This window comes from Bidens hawaiensis, unplaced genomic scaffold (assembly GCF_021521415.1).
Source record: "Bidens hawaiensis isolate Kalapana, Puna unplaced genomic scaffold, B.hawaiensis_p1.1 tig00018037_1, whole genome shotgun sequence".
NCBI classification, from domain to species: Eukaryota; Viridiplantae; Streptophyta; class Magnoliopsida; order Asterales; family Asteraceae; genus Bidens; species Bidens hawaiensis.
In genome coordinates, this window is record NW_027492725.1 from 402,977 (window position 1) to 416,182 (window position 13,206).

A 13,206-nucleotide genomic window follows, 5' to 3' on the forward strand; every position below is an offset into this window, starting at 1 on the left:
GCGCCAACATAATACAATACTTCTAGTGAAGTTGATCCACTAAGGCCACACAGCGAGTAACCTGATGAATCACTTAATTGAGATTAAACATTTAAGCGAATCACAGCTGTGAGTTGTATAGAATAATATATTTTTATGGAGATAATAGTTATTATTTATAATTTAATCAATTAAAATAAACGTAATATGACAAAAGGCGTTTGAATCATTCATAAATGGTTTATTGATTATTTGTATAACTGAGATCATATACCTAATTAATTATTAAATACTTATTTTGTCCTTAAGTTTTACAGGCGTTACTTTTAATTTATATTCTTTAAGGTATTGCAAATATATAATTTTTCATTTAGGACGTGTTCAAGTATTAAAATTAAAGGTTACATGACCCGTCATAATGTTGTTCATATAAAAAAAGGGGAAAAAGCTTGGTTGGTCCAGTTATATTGTATACTAGAAGTTAATACTATGAAAAACGCATAAAAAATTAAGACAAAATTACAATTTTGTGCTTTAAACATAGTCAATTTATAAATTAAGTCGTTTAAAATGCTTACTTTCACTTTTTATCATTTAAATGACAACTAACATCGCTTTTTGTCCTTTAACTTAATATCCATCCTAAAAGTCAGTTAACTCGTGGCATGTGCCATGCACGTGAGGACAAAATAGTAATTTCCACTTCTTGTTATTTTAAATAATAATTTTAATATATATTCTTGGTTCAACTATCTCCATTTTAAAACAGAAATACAAAAGCAATAACTAAAATTACAAATATTAAAATGTTGAGACCTACAAACTTACCTATCTTCTTCATTAGATCAATTCACGATTTCATCTTTAAATTTAACCTACCATCCTACCAAACCAAAATCCGTCATTGAACCACTCTCAATAATCTACTTTTCTCGTTCAATCAGTCAACATATCACAATATACCACAAATGAGTTTTCGGCAAGACGCCTTTAATGGCGAGCCCACTTCACCTAACGGATCTGAGCAGAACTGAATGATTTTCCGGCGAGACTACATCTTCATCTGCTGCCCATATTCCATCATCTCTTAAAGATCTGAAACACCCTTACCTACCCCAATTCGCTTGTACCCACTATACCACAATAATAATCAAATCAACCCCCAAATCATGCATCTGCACACTTATTATGGCGTTCCAGATTGACCTTTCCTTTCCCCTCTGTTAACCCTAATCAAACCTTGATTTTGGATCTAATTTTCGGTTTCTTCCTGATCTTCGAACGAATCAAACTGTCAAAAGCGGCCGGTTTTGGTCCAATTCCATAGATTCAGTTGAAGGAGTAGGAGATGATGGTGTTTCTGGCAACGGTTGTAGGAGAGGAATTGGCGTTGGAGTGGTGGCGGTGGCTTCAGCCCGACGAAAAACTAACAGTGGTGGTGGTTGTTTCCAGATTCGGGTAAGGTGGCTGCTGTAACCGTTTTTTTAAAAGATATGGAAGTGGTAATGGAGATGGTTTGATTGTAGGATTTGATAATGCAGATGGTTTAATTGTGGGATTTGATAACGTAAGTGAAGAGAGTTGGGATGAAGATGATGATGGTGTGTGGATTATAATTTATTTTATTTTTATAAATAATTAATATAATGAGGGACTTTTATTTTATAGGGTGAAATTACCATTTTACCATCAGATGCATGACACATGCGTGAGTTAACTGGCATTTTGGATGGACGTTAAGTTAAATGACAAAAAATTGAGATAAGTTGTCACTTAAAGGAAAAAGAGTGAAAGTAAACATTTTAAAGGACTTGATCCATAAAATGACTATATTTAAAAGACAAAATTGTAATTCTGTCATAAATGAATTAATACATAACAAACAAAGTATACATAGGAAAAGGAACTCTAGGTCTTTGGCAACCGTACTATCGGCTTCCTTGTTTTTATGTTCTAGTGCTTCACTTTCAAACATTTGGATTCTTCGTGATTGAACTTGGGTTTGGACTTTGACCAACAACTGCGTCTGTTTCATGGCACTAACGGTTTGTCTTTTCACATTTTGGCCTCTCACAACTCCTTGCGGCCTCACAAGATCCCTAAAAGCGTGGTAACTCCTCTTCGCCTATATCACACACACACACACACCCTAATTACTTGTGAAATACTTAACAAATAACCAGCCACCCAAAACCTATGGGCGTGCACGAAACTAAAATGTAAGGCCCCATTATCGGTGCCTCACATTTGAACGTTGGATTTACTCATAAACGCAGTTCATTATATCATAGATAATTAAAACATTTCGCAGAAGTAATAAAACTTAAAACATCCGTTACAATCATCTAGAATCTTGTCTTTTTTTTAAAACATAACATAAATATATAGTAATAGATATCATAACAAGGAATGGGGCTAGAAACTCACCTGAATCCTGTTACGCTCTCCGTTAATCGTTATTCCCTTCTTGAGCTGCGCACGGCTAACTGTATAATATTTACATGTATCAATTAACTACTATTACGCATATCGTATTTCTATCTTTATATAACCCACAACGAACGGGGGTCCGGGGGCAGCGCCACTGGCAGCGGGGTTCTAGGGGCGGCAGGCCCTAGGGGGTCCAAGGGGCAGAGCCCCTGGCTGGGGTTAAGCTAGTTTCTAAGTTGGGCTTATTTGCTAAGTCTAAGATAATGGGCTGGTTTGTTTTAAATTAGATATGGGCTTAGCATCATGTGGGCTTAGTTAATTCTGGCCCAACAGTCCACTATCTGAGCCCAAAACCCAACCGAGAACTGGGTGGCCGAAAACATGGCCGAAAACCCCTGTTGACCGAAATCCCAGGTTTGACCGAGAACTCGTGTTTGGCCGAGATCTCTTAACTTGACCGAAAACCCATGTTAAGACGAGATCACTGACAGAGAACCCTTGGTTGACCGAAAACTCTAATCGACCGAGAACACGTGTTGACCGATTTCTCGCGTTGACCGAGAACTCAAGATGGAGGCTCAGGTCACCGAGAACCCTCAGGTTAGGTGTGTTCAGCTCACCTTTCTATTTATATAACTTTTACCTAGCTCAGCAAATGTTTTATGGTTCATATCATGAACTTTAACTGCCCCTTTCTATTCATACTAACCGTTTTTACACCCGTCACTATATCATTATCTAGATCTAACCCGTTTTAGGCATAAAGCTTAGACCTTTATAGATATAAAACGTTATAGGCTAGATCTATGGTTTCCTCTAAGAACCGTTCATACCCATGAGTCCATTTCGTCCATTTTAGTCATCAAGCTTGCATTTTTATGATGTATCTAGACCCGATCTACTCTAGGTTTGAGTTTCATGATTATTCGTTCATAAAAACGCAACCTTTAACGTAAAGAACATACCTTTAGACGTTTGTTAGGTCACGGCTAGCTTGGTTATGAACTTGAATCGTGTATCTAGCTTGGATATCTAAGATCTATCAACAAAAGGTTTGATTTTGGTCTTGGGTCTTCCTTCTCTTCTTGCGGCCATAAGTTGTAAGAGAGGTGTGTGTGTGTTTTGAAGGTGTAGAGAGAATAAGATGGATGAAAATGGAAAGGATTAGGGTTTAAGGGGGTATTTATACTCCCTTAAGCCCATGGACCTAAGCCCATCTTTTCTTTTTAGTCCATGATTAATTCCATTTAATTAGCCTACTTATCTTTCCCTTTTACCATTTTACTATATATTTATTAACTCAAGTAAAATTTTCCGTCATAACGAGTCAATATACATTATTATTATTCGAAATTTTCTTCATACATATGTATTTTAGAGCTGAGGGTCTCTCTGAAAGCCACCTCTCTATCCATGTGGATAGAGGTACGGTGTGCTTACATCCCACCCTCCCCAGACCCTACTTATAGCTATACTATTGGTGGGACTTCACTGGGTATGATTGATTGAGTGATTGATATTCGAAATTTTGGGATGTTACATAAAATAACCGAACCGTAGAAACCGACCTAACTGAAGGTTTCATTTTTTAACGTATTATTGTTTTGATTAAATACATATATATTAATTTGTTACGTTCATTATATTTTTTAACATATGGGCTCTTTCAATTGAGATGTGTAGGGTTTTTAGATCTTTAATGAATTAACATAAACGAACGCGAACATGATAATTTTTATAAATGAACAAACATGAACACAAATATTTGTTTTATGTAAAAGAGGCGATTAATTTAGGTGAAGGTGGTGGCTGATGCATGAGAGGGGAGGTTGGCGATGGTGGGTGGTAATGAAGTTAACCAGTGATGGAAATGATAAACCGGCAACGGAGAATATGTAGAAGAGAGAAATTAAATTAGGTTTTATGATGAAAAGTTTCACAAATAAATGAGATTTTATAACATGTTTAAGGGTTATCTGGGTTTGGTGAGACCCATGACCCGTGAAATATTTATGATAATTTAGGGGTTATTTCACAAATAAATTGAGATGTTATAACTCGTTTAAGAGCTATTCGGGGTATGGTGAGACTCATGACCCATGAAAATTATTGTTTGATTATGAAAGTATTTCATAAATAAATGATATGTTATAAACCATTTAAGGACTATTCGGGTTTGCTTAGATTCATACTCACGAATTCGAGTCACACGCATGAGAAGTCTTAAATCAAAAATCAAGTAATCTAGCAACTTAAAAGAGGGTGAATAGTAATCATAGAGTGAGACTTAGGCCCTGTTTGATTGGATGGAATCCAAGGGATTTTATTGGAATTGGAATCTAAATACCATTCCTTATTGTGTTTGGTTGGCTAGTTAAAGGATTTGAAATTGAAATTTATTCTAACCAAATACCACAATTGATGGAATTCAAATTCCTCTAATGCTTTGAAGGATTTCATAGGATTGCTTTTTAATGTTGTGAATACCCCTGGTCTCCACCACCTGACCCAATCCGCCGCCACACTATTCAACATGTCGGTCGAATCCACCGATCCCCGTTACTAACCAACGCGGTTTCCACGTCACCGGCTGCGGAACCTCCGGCCACTCAACGATGATGCTGCTCGTAGTTGTAGATGCCACCATCACCGATCACCACCCCACCTGCTAGTGACCGTCACCTTTGCCACCACCACCACCCACCGACTACCGCCCCCACCGACCCATGAGTTTTATTGTGTTCAACCATTACTCACCAATTACTGTTGCCACCACCGACCCATGAGTTTTATTGTGTGTATCATTTGTGTGCATTTGTAATTTTAGAACTCTGTATATATTATGTGTGTACCACTGAGTGTGTGAAGTAATGTATGTATCAACAACCAAAAGTGTGCTTTGTCTTTGTTTATATTTGTTTAAGGGTTAATTTTGTCTTTTTGTATATTTTTAAATTCCAATTCCATAACAAATGAATCAAACCAAACACATTATGTATTTAAAAGGAATCCATTCGATTCCAATTCAAATTTCGTTCCAATTCCTATTCCAATTCCAAGAAATTCCACGAACCAAACACTCCCTTAAGATTTTTTGTAGGCATTTATTTATACAGAGAGATATATAGTACGGATTTTTTATCATCTTATTAGTTTTTTATTTTATTATTTTATTAAAGGTTGTCTCTAAAAAGATGCCATAAAAAAACCCAATTTTTATCACATGGTAAAATATTAGCAGACAAGTTTATTACCCGACGCGTTGCGTCGGGGTATCTTTTAATGTACCAGTCATGTTGTGGTAGCGCACTAATATGGGTTTAGTTGGTATGGGTTATGTGTGACACCCGGCTAAAAATTAGCCTAAGCCGCGACTAAATAATCTCGATTAGCAATAAAATTCCGTCATTATGAGAAAAACCTCCTTTATTAGTGATCTAGACATTTCAAAGTCAACAAAAAGTGTAAAAATTGCCACCTAACGAGCCTGACGTGGAATAACCTCGGGTAACGAGTCAAAAAGTAAATAAATCCTTAAAGAGGCCAAATGATCTCGAAAAATTAAAATACATATTAAAGTAGTCGAGACAATGTATAAACTTAATTTTAGAATGCTCGAATCGCAAAAATTGCAAAATAAGTAACTCGAGTGTCGGTGGACGACCCGATAAGGACTCAACATCAACAATTTCCGAAAATTAGTTTCTTACGCTTGTATTATCAAGAATCCAATTTCGTACAAAGTCTGACAAAAATTATTAGAAATGGGATTCTTTTGATTAGCTAAAATTCGTTAGACGTCAAAACGGAAACTTAAGATTATTGTTTAAAACCCATATTTTTCCCACCCTTTCCCCTTTGGACTGGCCCCACTCCTAACACCTCACCAAAACCACCTCCCAAATGCTCCAATGACATGCTTCCATATCAAGTTGACAATCATTACATACCTTTTATAAGTAAGACACTTGTAATAACATCATCCATCCACCAATCACCCTACTAGCTTATTCACCACTCTACCTCCTCTCTTTCTCTCTTTAAATCCACGGCCAAACACACACACATCACACACACTCATTCACATTTCAAAATTTACATCACACACATACATTTAAGTTAGATAAAAATCAAGATGGTGATTAGTTTCTATGAGGAAGGATTAAGAGAAAGGAGGCACCACACATATTCATCTCATTCATATCATCATCTTAGGATCCTCAAAACCCAAGTAAGTTACAATTATGAATTGATTTCTATGATTGAATGGGTTAGATTATGTGTTATTGGGTTGAGATTGATTGGAAATTATGGATGCTTGTGTGTGTGTATATGAGCCGTGAGTATGTGTGTATGTGTAAAGGGAGGTATTGAACCCACCCATACATGCATACATTCATCATAAATGTTAAATTTTGATTGTTAAGATTGATTAGAAATCTTGTTGGATTACTTGATAGTGAATCATAGATAAAATTGTTGTTAGAATGAAATTTGGATTGATTATTGATCATTAGCTTGTTAATATGGACTTGAATTATTGAAAAATTGTTGTTAGAGATAAACAAAACAAGAGTTTGTTCATAAGTGAAAAATTGGGGATTTTTGGGTTTTGGATTAATTAAGGATTTTTGATGGATTGTTTAATCAAGAAATGATATGGAATAATCTAATTGAAAATAAGATAGGTTATATGCTAGAATTAATAGTTGGAACTTGAAGATTAACAAAGATTGTTAAAATTACTAACTAAGGAAACTTTAATTTAAGAAAAGTTGAAATTTGAATTTTGATATAAATACTTGTAATGAACGAAATCAATATGTGATTAATAACAACTTAAAATAAGATAAGATGTATAATTTGAAACTTGGATTAGTTAACACATGGTTAAAATAAACAACAACTTACTAAATATGGAAACTTTGTTAAATGATAAATATAAAGTATAAAATGGAAATAGAATACTAGGATGCATGAACCCTAACAACTTTAATGAATGAATTAAATCTAGAATTACAATTAATCAAAGTGGAAGAATTAGATTAATTAGAATTACAAATATTAAAAGTTACTAAAATAAGAAACTTTGTTAACACAACACTTCAAAAATTTATAAAAATCTATGATTTGAAAGATTGATTAAAAGGTTGATAAAGATGGAAATGATATAAATGTGACTAGTTACACAGGTATAGAAACTTCTAAAAAAAACTAAAACATAATGATATTAAAAAGAATAATACTTGGATCATGAACACATGAATTCTTTTAAAAAGAAATTGAGAATTTTGTTTAATAAGTAATAATTTGGAATTATTAGGAACTTATGAAATAAGTTAAAATCTGGATTTTTAGGATATTTAAAAATAATTGTATATAAATAAATAACAAGTTAAACTAGTAACATTGTTAAGGAAAACTAAAAGACGAACTAGGAACCGAAAAACTCGATTAAACGTGTCTTATGAATAAATATAGTCAAAACTGCAATTTATGGTAAATTATATGTTATTATATGTGTGTTTACTTCATAGAATGATTAATATAGACTTGTGCAAATTATCTGACTCGTCGGTGACTTAAACAGTCGAAAAATCGGCTTTTTAAACAAAACCGACACAACTATTAGGGACTGTTTTAGAACAGCCCCTAAATTATAAAATACTCATATATAACATAAGTTAATATATGGGAAAAAGGACAAGATGATAAAACTTAGTCCTAAACGATTCGTGTCGCTAATAAACCGACACGAAAAACGTTAAATAGTTGCTATTTTAAGAAAATATTAACAAAAATGAAAATAATATATTTTCACAAGTTAACTTGTAAAACTTGAGTAATATATATGTAACAAGTATTTTCCATGATTTATAAGTTACACTTTAAACGAAAAACCGAAACGTTTCATTTTAAACATAAAACCGACAAAAGCGACGAAGCTGACAAAACCGACAAGAATTATGAAAAATAAAAGATTAATATTTTCTTGAAAAATTCTAGAAACTGAATCTTAAGTTATTTTCTTATATTTTATTTTTTAATTAATTAATTTTATTAATTAATAGCTAAACAGAAAACTGAACTATGTGTACTCGCTTATGTGTTTATGTGTTTATGTGAATACTAGAATAAGACTTATAAAATTAAAAGGAGTTTTGTATAAAAACTAAAATCAAGTTTTTATTAACAAAACTTGTTCTAATATAGGACACGGGATTTTCGGCTACAAGAAAGTGAGTTTCTCTATCGAACCCCCTCGGATTTTAACTAGAAATGTTTTCAAAATGATATTATTGTGTTTTGGGGAAAAGCATATTCTTTATTTCATATTATTTTCGTTGATGTTTTCTTTAAAAGGCATTTTGTTTTACAATTTGGTGTATAATGAGGGATGAGTCTAGTTGGCTAAATAACAGTTAACCCTAGAAAGGGGCATAGAAATATTAGTAGATCTATTGGGGTGACGCCCCCCCCCCCCCCCACTTCCAATCGCTTTGGGTTAAAAGTAGGAATATTTTGAGTATGGTATGTATTGGGTTATCAACTATGATAGTCATACGTAATGTTGTATTCCTTGCTCGTCTACAACAGCTCAATTTGTTTAAGAAATAAAATGCCTACTGTTTTGTGATGTAATGACGGTAGATCATTACACACGGTTGGTGATATAATGGCGGTAGACCATTATACACTGGATATTTTGGATATAATTCGGGGTGCAGTGACGATTACACACGAATTGATATCGGGCTTGTTAATTAAATGGATTGTGTTTTTGACTCATATATATATATATATATATATATATATATATGAACTATTTTGATATAAAGGGAAACTCACCAACACATTGTGTTGATCGATATTTTAATATGCTTTTCAGGTAATTAACTGAAATATGGAAGCTTCGCGAAGAGCTCGGAAAATAGTGGCGTGTGTTTGAATGGAAAATGTTGACTTTATGTTGAACTTGTAATTTGCATTAAAATCGTGTAATATGACACGTGTGATAACTCTGATGGTCAAATAAAGTTCAACCTTCGTTTGGAATGTATACTTAAATGTGATTGGCAGAGACGGTGTCTGTCACTACCCGAAAGACTTGGTCAAAGTCTTCCGCTATTTAAATTAAGATTTTCGGGGTGTGACATTATGTTCATCAAAATACCGACATAAACTAGGGGCAATTTCACATATACCCCTGCAAACTTGTAAAATATCGTTTATACCCATGTAAAAATGAAAATATCATATATACCCTTAAAAAGTAGCTAAAATATCATATGTAAAACATATGTAAAATATTAGGGGGTGGTGTGAAAATATCAATTTCACACCACCCCCTAATATGAGAAACAAGCCCAGCGTGACTTGCTAATGTTGATCAATTTCTCATGGTGATAATGGAAAACATGATAATATGATAAACCCATTAATCACATGCGTACCTGCTATAGCATGGAGAGTAGTAACCGCATCGGAGAAGGATGTAGACGACATAGTTGTCAGCTTGAGAGGAACCCGATTTAGGAGAGATGATGCACACAAAATTGTATGTTTGTGAGATTATGTTATGATGTTAATATTTAACTCTCTTTATATACACCTAAGGGGAAACCCTTTATTAGTTAATTAAAGGTAATATAACCCATCAACAATTACCAAACTAATATATAATAAGGTATAATTAATATTTTGATATGATATTATATAAATGATAATGATGGTCATATATATATATATATTATTACATTCTCCCACTTGGCCGAACAATCATTTATTATGAGTATTAGATTAGTCTGATCAGAAGTTAATACTCATTTTAGCTTTAAACTCAAACTGGAGCAAAGAAATACAGTCATTGAATTGAACATCAGCTCAAGACCCCCATTAATCATACTGCAGTCCTTATTTAAAACCTAAGTGGTTTTGATCAAAATTTTCATGTAAGCCCTTCAAACGTTTGATTTGTATAAAGATTTCATCACATTTTGATGTTTGCATTAATCCATATATGGATTTTATTGACTTACAAAGTAAATGTTCTTTAACCTTTAGTTAATAACTTTTAGTTTTGTTTTATGAACATATAAAAATGTAAGCCGGTTAAAGTTTGTTTTAATGTTCATCTAATGTATCTCTTAACTATTATAAGCTACTAGGTAAGAAGATTCCTGGTTTCTCCTTGAATATAACCTTTAACAATTAATTGTGCTTCTTAGTGTCTTAACTATTTTTTTTTTTGGGATTTAGTTTAGTTATGAGCAGTCTTAGGTGGTTCAGCCAAATCTCAAGTGTTATTTTGACTTATGGAGTAAATTTTGCTAATAATAGCTTTATTTCATTTAGAAGATTGATTGATATTAATGGTTTAATTAAAAGAGGTGTGATTAGTAAACTTTCCAACATCCATTTCAACTTAGTTAAGGAGGTTACATGATTATCAAAGTTAGTTGGTTATAAAACCTAGATGACCTCCTGAGTTGATTATTGGGTTTATTAGAAGTTTCCATTTTATGAATTAGCTCTTGGTTAAGTTGCTATTATTTTTAGGATTCTAAGTGTGTAAGATTTGGTGCAGTATGGTGTACAAGAGGTGTAATTGGAGATAAATTTGGAGTAAAATTTAATGACTCTCTTCCCCGCTGCCTCTTGTACTTTTATCAAGTCATTATAAGGGCTTTTACTGCTCCCACTGACCTTAGAAACCTTTAGGAAATTAGCATGCTTAGGGTCAATATTTAAATACCGATAGATTCTAACAGAGAAACAAGTTAATAATATAAGTTGTTGCGGTTTCTCTTAGTGAGGATTAGTTTAGTAAGAAATCTGAATTTTGCCCATGTTTAAGAAACAGTGAAACTTTTGTAAGAGTAGTTGTAAATTCTAAGGAGATAAGTTTTGATGGAATAGTGTTGTGATGGATTAGTGTCTTGTACAAGATGTGTAATTGAGATAATATCAAGTTTTCACTCCACCACCTCTTGCAAATATTGTAAGTTATGATTGACACACTTAAGGCTCTCACTAATCTTTAATATCTCTAGGAGAACTACATAAAGAGTTTCAATGATGTACATGATGTGGGAATTTGTCATACATACGTTAGACTTGATTTGCTTTCCTTTATATGTCATAAGAAACTTATGGACACATTTAGAAGAAATCGTATTAAGTATATATGAATGGATCTCTTTAAAACCATGGACCATAGAAGTCAGATTAGATACAAGTAAATAGCCTTTTAAATGATAAATAATTATGTCTGAATATTTTGTTTTAATAAGTTCCATGAATGTAAGTGAAATATAACTTCTTGTGGGCCCATACTTATTTCTTAAGTCAAGTAATGTTTAGAGCATCTAACACATGATTTAAAATCACTAAGAATGAGATTATGAAAAATCACCCTCATCAACCATATCATGATTTCTCATGAAATTTGGTTTTAATGGATGAATTTTTATTTGTCTCGTTTGTCTTTTGTTAAATTTTTATTTACATGATAACAAAATTTGTGAAAGTATATAGTATCATCTAGTTATATTTTATAAATGTTTCAATCCAGATATTGATAACAAATAATATGAGAGTTTCAGGGAAGAGTGACTTTATGTTGGCTATGCAAACCTCATTACTGTCATAATGTAGCTTAAGTATTGAAACTAAATTATAATTAATCTCCAGATATTTAAGGTATCATAAAGCGTAATTATAAGACAGTTTTTCATTGTTTCTAATAACCTTAACATTTAAGTTTGTCACTTACACTCATGTTAGTTATTTGTTGATTTCGGGTAAACATATAGAAGTAGACTCAACAAATCATGTGTTAATGGGAATATTAGGATTAACATACTTAAATATCATTAATATTATACAACTATCAGTTTTAGCCAGCTGTTTTTTCTAATTATGGATAGTCTTGTTGCTTATGCCTAATCTAATGGCATATGTTTGCAATGAGACTTCTCCTTAGAGAACTTAAAGATGGAAGTAATACATGTATTTTGTCTATGAACCTTAGAATTATCTTCTTTAAGGTTTTAGTGATAGTGAGTTGAATAACATCTTATGTTCCGCTATCAGATTCTCTTCCTTTACATGTGTTGCTAATCGACACACTCATTTTCCTTTGGTACTTCTAAGTGTTATAGTTGATTTTTAAGGCAACAAATTTTACTAGTATAAAATTTAGTATGTAATGCATAAGAAAAGTGTACTTATTTCCATGTGTAATCCCTTAACTTTATGAGTCATGGTATTGTAAATTATGATGTATTCATTAATGTCGTTTAGCCTTATAGTTAGAATTTTTAAGAAACACATGCATCTTAGGAGTTATTTAATTATTTTATAGATATTAGATTAGTTTTAGGGAAAACTAAATCAAGAATAACTCTATTTGATAGCATGAGTTTATTGATTATCGTAAGAGACATTACATTTGACTCATCCATTTTTCATGTCTTTGAAGATAATAAACAAATGAGAAGAGCTAAAAGTTAATGAAACTCTTTATGAAGCAAAACATATTTGGGTTTGAGGTTAGAATGAATGATTTGAATGAGATAGTTATTTACAGAAAAAAATTATAGTAAGTAATGTTATGGAATATTAAAATAATACATATTAAATTTATGATCATTAGATTAATATAGGATCATCATCATCATCATCATCGTACTCAGTATATCCCACCAATAGCAAAGCTATGGTAGGGTCTGAGGAGGGTAAGATGTAGACAACCTTACCTCTATCCCATAGGGATAGAGAGGCTGCTTCTGTTGA